An 8770-nucleotide genomic window follows, 5' to 3' on the forward strand; every position below is an offset into this window, starting at 1 on the left:
ATTTATTGCCATAGTGAGGCTTGATTACAGAATCATAAATATTTGCCCACCAAAATACCCTGTGCAATCAACTGATACACCCATGTTCGGGAGACTGTTGGCCTGTTAATTAATGGAACATCGATATATTAGGAAAAGAACAATTTGTTAAATAAAAGTACAAAGTCCAGGCCCTGCTTCCTGTTAATCCTAGGATTATTGACAGGGAAATACTGCTTCAAAGTGGCACCTGAGTGACTTAATTGTAGTCTAGCTTCCACAATCGCCAAATAATAATGATCTATCATCATTGTAATAATGCAACACACTTGGTGTCAACATCTATGTCAAAACTTGGAAGATGGTATTTTTCTTTCCCCCTTGACTGGCCATTATTTGCAAATCTATGTTCAACCCAACGTCCAAGGCAAAATTATGGTTAGACTCAAAAAATTTAAGAACATGTGTTAAGGCAAACAGTTAAGGGTCATTGGTTTATGTGTGGTTTATAGTATGTTTATATGGTTAGCTCATCATGTTTTCTTTGTCGTGGTTGTGTAATAAGAATGACTTTTTGTACTAATTTTCACAGCCCCCATAAAAACTGATATGTGCAGTTTCCTGTGTCTAGGAAAATAATAATATCATTATGATATTGTAGATTATAGCATTGTAATATGCATCTCATGGACAATAACATTCATTTTCGTTTTTTGTCCTTAGGGAGATGGATCCACCTGGTATTATTTGCGGCAGTTTTGTGAAATATTAGCTCTAAAAGGAGCGAGAAGAAATTCAGCCTTTTTTTCTCAGCAATAAACCACAATAATCTTATTGAGTTCACTTTGTTCATGTTGGTAGTGTGGAACAAAAGACTGGATAAAGTCACTGAGAAATCCAGACAATGCTGTTGAGTTTTAAGCAGTTTCTTTGGTACTCTTCACATTGTCAAACTTTTCAGTTTCTTCTTAGAACTGAATACCAGTCCTTAACCTTTTTTCAGTTATGAACTTTTTGGACCATCACAGAGCTTTAAGATGCCACTTTTTTAAATGTTGTACTTATAAAAAAAATGGGGACAACATATTCAAGCAAAAACATCACAAATGCATGTTGTTTGCACCTGCACGCAAACTTTGTGAATGCTTTTGATCTGATGAGTTGCCAACCCAGTAATGCTTCAGATACATGTAGTGATGTCGAAACCCAGAACACCTTCAAACACATTCAATGACAAGTTGTCAGAGAAAAAATTAAAATTAAAAACAAACATCTTCTTGAGCATTGGGACCCACATGGAATAGCCCTTGCATATGTGTATTATACTGATGACTGGATTCCGTCTACTTAATATACAATCATCTTTTTAGGATAATACCACCTACGCCAGTCGGCAGATAATGCTAGAGTGAACTTCTTGCTATACAGCTGAAAATATTAATTTTGTGGAATGCCCCTTTCAGGGATGTTTCCTAGTTGTCTATGCTCTAAAGATTTTGTTCAAACCCATCAAGTACAATGTAGCATGCATGTGTGAAATGTCTCAAGTTTAGATCAGTTTTGCAATATGCACTGTGTTGTCTGAACTGATCCTTGTAAAATTTTTGTAGTTTCTTGTCAATTGTTAAATATGGAAAAAAGGATTTACTTTCTGAAAGAAAAATAACATTAATGACGTCTCTTGATCAGGTTAGGATCTGATGAATTTTTATTTTAAAAGGCAAGCAAATCAAGGGGCAAATTAATTTTCTCTGAGCTGTTTAATGTTTAATGTCAGTAAGAGGGCTTTCCAGGATGAAGCACTTTTTTGCCTGCTCTCTGTGTATCATACAGTGTATAATCTTTTTCACCGATTTATCTCAGTTTCTGTTGGCTGGCTTTCATCGCTCTTCTATAAATTTAACAAAAAATGCTGTGTAAAGAGCGAAAGATGTATTTTGCTTTCATGATAATTATAAATTCGTATTAAAATTTGGAGAAACGTGGAGCTCAATTTGCCTGAGTTCTTGCACCTTTGCATACTCCATTTTAATATCGCTTTGAACATGCTTGCCAAAATATCTTTTGAAAGCGTGTCACCATTCACCACCTGGTCTATAATTCACCAGTTGTCTTCCTTTATTGTTCAGAGTATTATAGAGAGTATCTGGAACGTCATAAGGTTTTCCAATGTCTCTTTACCGACACAGACAAAGAGGCATTGTCCTGTATCGCAACCACTCGACGAACTAGTCTCCACCGATAAGTTCGAAGCTCTCACCAATTCCACCGGCCGAACATCGCCAAAACAGGGTTTAAGGGAATTTCTGGTCCTCCCAGAAAACCAAGAACTTGCAAAAACCGTTCGAGAAACTTGCGACAAAAGCCAACACTGTCAAAAAAGTAAGCATTGCAGCGCTCGTTACCTCCATTCACCGTATAGTCACACGAAAGGTGCATTTACCGCGCGAAAACAATTTTTACACAATTTGTACACCCCTTCAATTTTTGGAAAAACATCAAAACTCGTCAAAAATTGTGACAAAATCCTTATCTTTCAAACAGCGACCTTATTTTTTTGATTTAATCAACGGCTGTCATTTTCCGGCGAACAGATAGTCTTTTTGAATGAGCGCGCCCTTGAGCCTGCGTTTCGTGCCGCGGATCAGTGACTTGCGCAGTCGTTTTTCAGCTCTGTCCGACAGGTCTCAAAAACCACTGAGCATGCTCACTTATTTCCCGCCATCAATGTTTCAAAATGGCGGACGACAAATGAGATTTCCCCACGTACTTTAACCTCTCACCAGGCCGCTCGTACATTTGTTCAAATTTTAATAATCGGTTGAGTTGCGCCTTCGACGTTTCTAGTTTACCTCTGTACGAAGTTTAGAGAGATCGGCAGTTGTTATCCACAAGATATTGTCCCTTATCTGATTCCTTCTCGTGTGAATGTTCGCTGCTAGTGGAAGATGAACCGGACTCTGTTTTTCTCGTTTGTTAAAGCTGCCCATGGTTTGTTAAGCTTGAGATGTGGACTACGTTTACGTTGTTTTTTCCACAAGAAAATATCAAAAATGACTTTTTTTCGTTCCAATGGTCTTGAGAAAACACTTCCTAAAGGTGTTGTTGTGGATTTAAACCGAAAGGAGCGACTGCATGAAGTTCATATAATGGCGAGAGTGACGAGACTAAGTCGGATCGTGTGCAAAATATGACTTCGCAAACTAATTTGTGAGTAATAAATTACAATTTTGCTTTTCCGCCTAGCGTTCGTCTAGCGTTATAGCTCCATCATGATTGTAATTTCACGTTAAGAAATGCTTTAATATCGTCCATTTATCTTTGTACGCTGCTCTCTTTTGATGTGAAAATAAACTGGATTCGTCTTAAGTTCAATTTTAAGGTCATTTATATTCCCTTTTCTGGTGAATGTCTAAGTTATTGTACTTTTTAGCAGTCACAACTCAACGATCCTTGCGTTCAAGTAGTTACCAAGTTATGGATTTGCAATTAATTTGAGTTTAAAATCAAAATCAAAATCCATGTTGAGTTAAAATAATGTTTGGAAGAACAGAAGTGCAGGTACAGATATATATAGATCGCTATAGATTCAGGTTCGTGACTGTTTTGCAAATCTTTTTTTTTTTTAGACTGTTGTTTTCTGGAAGCATTAATGATGTAATTTTGGTTTTTGGGGGACTATCTTGTGTTGTTGGATCAAGGAATCTGTTTTGAGTCAAGTATGGTTGACAGTGGATAGTTTTTCCTGAAAAGGCTGAAAGGAAGCATTATTGCCTTGGACTTTTTTTGGTTACACCCCACATGTTTGTTTTTTTCTTAGATGGCAAAATCTATTAATATATTATGTGATTTGGAGCTGCAGCTAGAAACAGTGTCCCATGCATAAGGTATCATTGGGTTTGATGGCAGTAAAATAATTTTGGTAAAAAAATATGTTTAGAGTTTTTATCATAACTTCTCATCTTGGTCCTGATGGACTTCAAACATGCTCTACCATTTTGCACAAGGAACTTGTCAATCAACTGTTACCTTTTGGTGTATTTGCAATAAGATCTTAGGTTAGCAATTGATTTATTTTTCTTATCCCTTATGTGTAGATATCCTATGTCTGTCACATAGTTAGTTTTGAGCCTTTATTTACTGTAGTGTAGCTTTATTATAGTTAGCACATGACCCCACAAGCATGTATTATTGCTTTAATATTGATTGTGTTTGAATAAAGGATATTGTTGTCTTGTCTTGTAGATAAGGCAAAACAGCCTCAGTTGTATTTGCATTATTATTTCTGAGTGTTACTTTTAACCCATTGACTCCTGGGGATTCCCCATTGACAAGTAAACTCGTCTGGTGTTAGACAGAGTAAAATGCTAAGTATGGCCGGTTTAGGGGTGAAAGGGTTAAAGTGCTATTGTTAGTTTGACTTTCTTTTTCTTCATTTGAACCAAAACAAGTGATTAATCGTCACCTCCACCATGCTTTGCTTTGTGTTGCTTTGGCTTTTAGAACAAAGTATCAAAGTTGAAGCTGGTGGCTCGAGGAGTAAACTATAAAGACTGTAATGGTATTTGAGTATATATTGTCATTAAATGTTTAAGTCAATGTCAATGTCAATTAAATTCAATGTTAAAGTCATTAAATCAATGGGAATCCAAACATGAGGATGCAGTTTGCTCAGGTGGGGTTTTCCCTATAAAAATGGCAGGCCACTTATTGGATTTTTTTTAAAAACAACCCTTAAAGGTAACAGAACCTTGTTTTGTGGACGTAGGCTAAAGAAATCTGACCCCTTAGAGGAACCAGTTCTAAAGTGACAAATGACTGGCAAATAACTTTTACTTATGAATTATTCATAAGTAAAAGTTATTTGCTCGTGTACCAAATTGTCTTACAGTTCCAGTCATTTTTCAGATTGATAGCCTTAAATGTACTGCAGCAACTCTGCCAGCTGTTTGGTCTCAGCATCATAAGCAGTGCAAATCCACATTTTTTTCTCCAAAAAGGAACAAAAAGAACCCCTGTCATTTTCGTAAGGGAGCCCCCCTTGGGGCAGTTTGTTTACTTTACCACCATTGTTTAATACTATCCAGGGACTAAATCAAGAATGGAAATAGATTACAGTTTGAAAAAATATGCCACTTTTTTTTACTTCTTACACTTACTGCATTCAACTTTAATTTATTCATATTTATTGGAAATGGTAGGAATGATTAGTATTCTTTAAAGCAATTGCTAAAAATTCATTGCACCTAATGTTGAAATATTGTTTCCATATGGAAAGGTAACAGCAGTTATTTCCGTGAAATTCTTCTCCAGAAAACTCCAACATGGGATTACGCCCCTTTCAAATGTAGCTTTGTATGCTTTTGCTCGATGACTTTGAACAATTATTACATAAATATGATGTTATGGAGTTTTCTAAAAGTTAAATCTAATGGAAGGGGATTTAAATTATTGAAACCACTGTGTTGCAACCATAGTCCACAAAGAGAGGTTAAATAATCTATTGCACTGGAAGTATTTAGTAGGCCAGCATGAAATTTGTTTTGGATAATAGCACTGAATCACCTTCAACAAGTTTTCTAAACTTTGAAGATACCTAATTTTATATCCTCCAGCTGTTTTATTGCTGGAAGATAAAACCAATATCTTGATTAATTATTTTTGTTGTCACATTAACCCACTACAATGTGTTGAAAGGGTATTATTAGCTGTAGTAATATTCTGTTACAGTAAATTCCCCCCTGCTAGTGAGCTGGATTTCTGAATCAAATTTTCAACTTGGAATACCAGTATTGTTGTTTTGGCTATTCACAGTTAACCTAACCTATGTTTATTTCTATAATTTGGAGGGAAGCAAACGATTGGCATTTGCTTGAAATGACTATAGCTAAATATAATGCAACTAAAAGGTTTCCTTCTAGTGTACCCAATATGAGGTGCTTATATGGCATGTTATGTATGACATTGGTGCTAAATTCACTTTAAAATTTATCTTTGAACGACTGAAATACATTTCTAACTTTTCAGGAACGTCATGCATTTCTTTTTTTTTTCTCCGTCTTAATAAATTAGCCTCCATGGACCACTTGAATGGCCATTTTAACAACTTAATTTTGAAGAAAAATGCAGAAATCTTAACATTTTCTGCTAGATGCGGGCCCCCGCGGAAACAGTGTGCAAATATTTAGTCGAAAGAGAAACCATTTGGAAATTTATTGATATATTTTTTGCTCCACTTTTTAAAAGATAAACGCATGAATTGAAATCAAGATGGTACTCCACTAGCCGGTAAGCTCCACAAACAAATTTCCAATCAAACACTGTCACAGCAACCTGGACTCGCGTTGACCTTGAAATTGTACGGTGGCCCACAGCTAAAAAGATACTCTCGCTGGCATAAAAACGCACTATGCAGTCAAAACATTCGTCCGTTTTACTGGCCTGAAAAAGGTCTTTTTTTATCGACGGAGATCGGATAAACACCCGATGGATGGCAGCCATGTTTTTCGCCAGTGAACAATAAGTCAGTGCTTACCGCCTTGCGCACGCGTCCTTGAAAGGCAACCTTAGCCAATCAGCGGTTTTTGAGACCTGTCAGTTGCCACTGCTTTCCAAAATCAAGCAAAGGAATATCTAGCCTCCTTCGCAGCCGTTTTTAGAGGGCCTTTGAGCAGCACTGTACCATTAGCATAGCAGCAGTTGGGACCCAGCAAACACCCTTTAAAACATTGCCTCAAAATAGTATTACACAGGTATGAAGCTGTAGCCCTTTTGTAAAGATTGCAGTAATCTTTTTCCCATTCCTTAAACTGAGAAAATAATTTCTCTTTTCATCAGTGACAACATTTCTGTCATTCTGTAGAGTGCTCTTTACTTCTTCAAACAATTGTCTATCTAGATTAATGCTGCAGTGACATTTTGCATTTTGCCTGAGTATAATATTTATGTTGATTTCAAAACCCAAGCAGCTGGATACAGTTGAACAACAACAATAATAGTAATAATAATAATAATAATAATAATAATAATAATAATAATAATAATTATTATTATTATCATAATTATTATCATTATCATTAATATCATTGTTGTCGTTGTTCACCATACTTGTACTATAGAAAGAGTATGCTGTTTCCTTCTTTCTGTGGGAAATATGAAAATAGTACATAAATCACTTACTAATGGTTCATTTTTTGAGGTTCTATTTTGTTTCCCTAAACTGAAATATTGTGCTACTTTTTCTGATGTGTCCAATAACGATGACAAATTAATAAAAATATTGAACGAATGTGAAATAATTATTATAAGTTGTCACATTTTTGGGATCTTTGATGTAAAGAGAAATATCAAGGTTAAACAGCCACCGACAACCACATGTCTTTGCGGGCGTGCAAGCTATCGGCGCCATTTTCTATAATACAGAAACTAGTATTTCTTGAAAGATCAATTTCCATCGCCTCACATCGTCGTGTTTTGGATGCCCAGTAGCTTCAAACTTTGTTAATATTTTCCTTAATGTTTAAATATTGTATTTTTGACGTTTTTTTGGTGTTGTGTTCACTCCGCGCTCCACATCAAAGTAGTGAGAACACAATCCATTGTTTATGACACAGCTTTGAATATTTTTGTAGAAGATATTGACCCATCTCATAAAATCCGGTCCAAAGTTGAATAGTTCTAGACATTTATTTACAAAGTCCCATTCTAAACTATCAAAAGCTTTCTCAAAGTCAATGAAAAATAAGATACCAGGTTTGTTCTTGTCTTTTGTATATTCCATTATATCGAGGATTGAGCGAACATTATCGCTAATACTTCTACCTGACATGTATCCTGACTTATTCTCATGTATTAAATCCGGCAGCACACGCTTCAATCTTTCAGCAATAACTTTAGAGGCTATTTTTGCATCAACATTTAGGAGGGAAATTGGTCGCCATGTTCATGCCAGCGTGCTCTAGATCTTACAATTATACCTTCCACTTTTTTTTCAAACATTTTTTCCATTCTTTCTTTCAGTATATTTAAAACTACTAAATTTCCTCAGATGGGTCATTTTGAAAAGCTAGATGCGTTTCCTTAAGTAGTTCGTTCAGTTGCTGCTCTTTTCCTCGTCTTTGTTTACATTTATTCATAGACAACTAATGCCCGGGAGGTTGCAAAAACTATGGAGCAAATCACTTAGTTGTCTAGACATTGGGCACAAAATCTTCGCAGTGAACGCATAGTTAAAAGCCACCAGATTGTATTAATAAGTAACCGAGGGGTTCTGTCTCCCAGTAATGTCTCCTCCTCTTCAGTCAGGCTTTGCCATTCCAAGCTCGCATAGCTTTCTTGCCTTTCCTTCTAAGACTTTTCTGGACGGGAGGAACTCTGTGACTCTCACGATAGATTTTGGAGAATTTCTGCTTCTTAAGGAGCGATCTCGTACTCTTTACTACTTTTCTTCCTCAACTCGGCGATTTGGGAGAGCGCTTCATTCAGCTGTGGTGCTTCATTTTGAGGTTACTTTCCAGTTTCTCATATTTTACCCTTGTTTCCGCCTACTTTTGGAAAATGCAGTCCACTACTAGTCTGTACTTCTTTTCGTATTCGTATTTTTCTTTTCACTGCCGTGCTTCAGTTGTTCAATAAACTCTCCCTCGACTTCAGTAAGACGGGAAGCCATTCTTACAAAGAGAATAGACTACAAATCTCAACAATAAAGCTTCGTTGAAAAAAAAAAAAAAAAAAAAAAGGATTTCATCTTGTACTAGACAAATGTTAAACTTGACGACGTTTCGTCCGAAAC

The sequence above is a fragment of the Montipora capricornis genome, chromosome 14, assembly GCF_036669925.1.
Source record: "Montipora capricornis isolate CH-2021 chromosome 14, ASM3666992v2, whole genome shotgun sequence".
Classification (NCBI taxonomy): Eukaryota; Metazoa; Cnidaria; class Anthozoa; order Scleractinia; family Acroporidae; genus Montipora; species Montipora capricornis.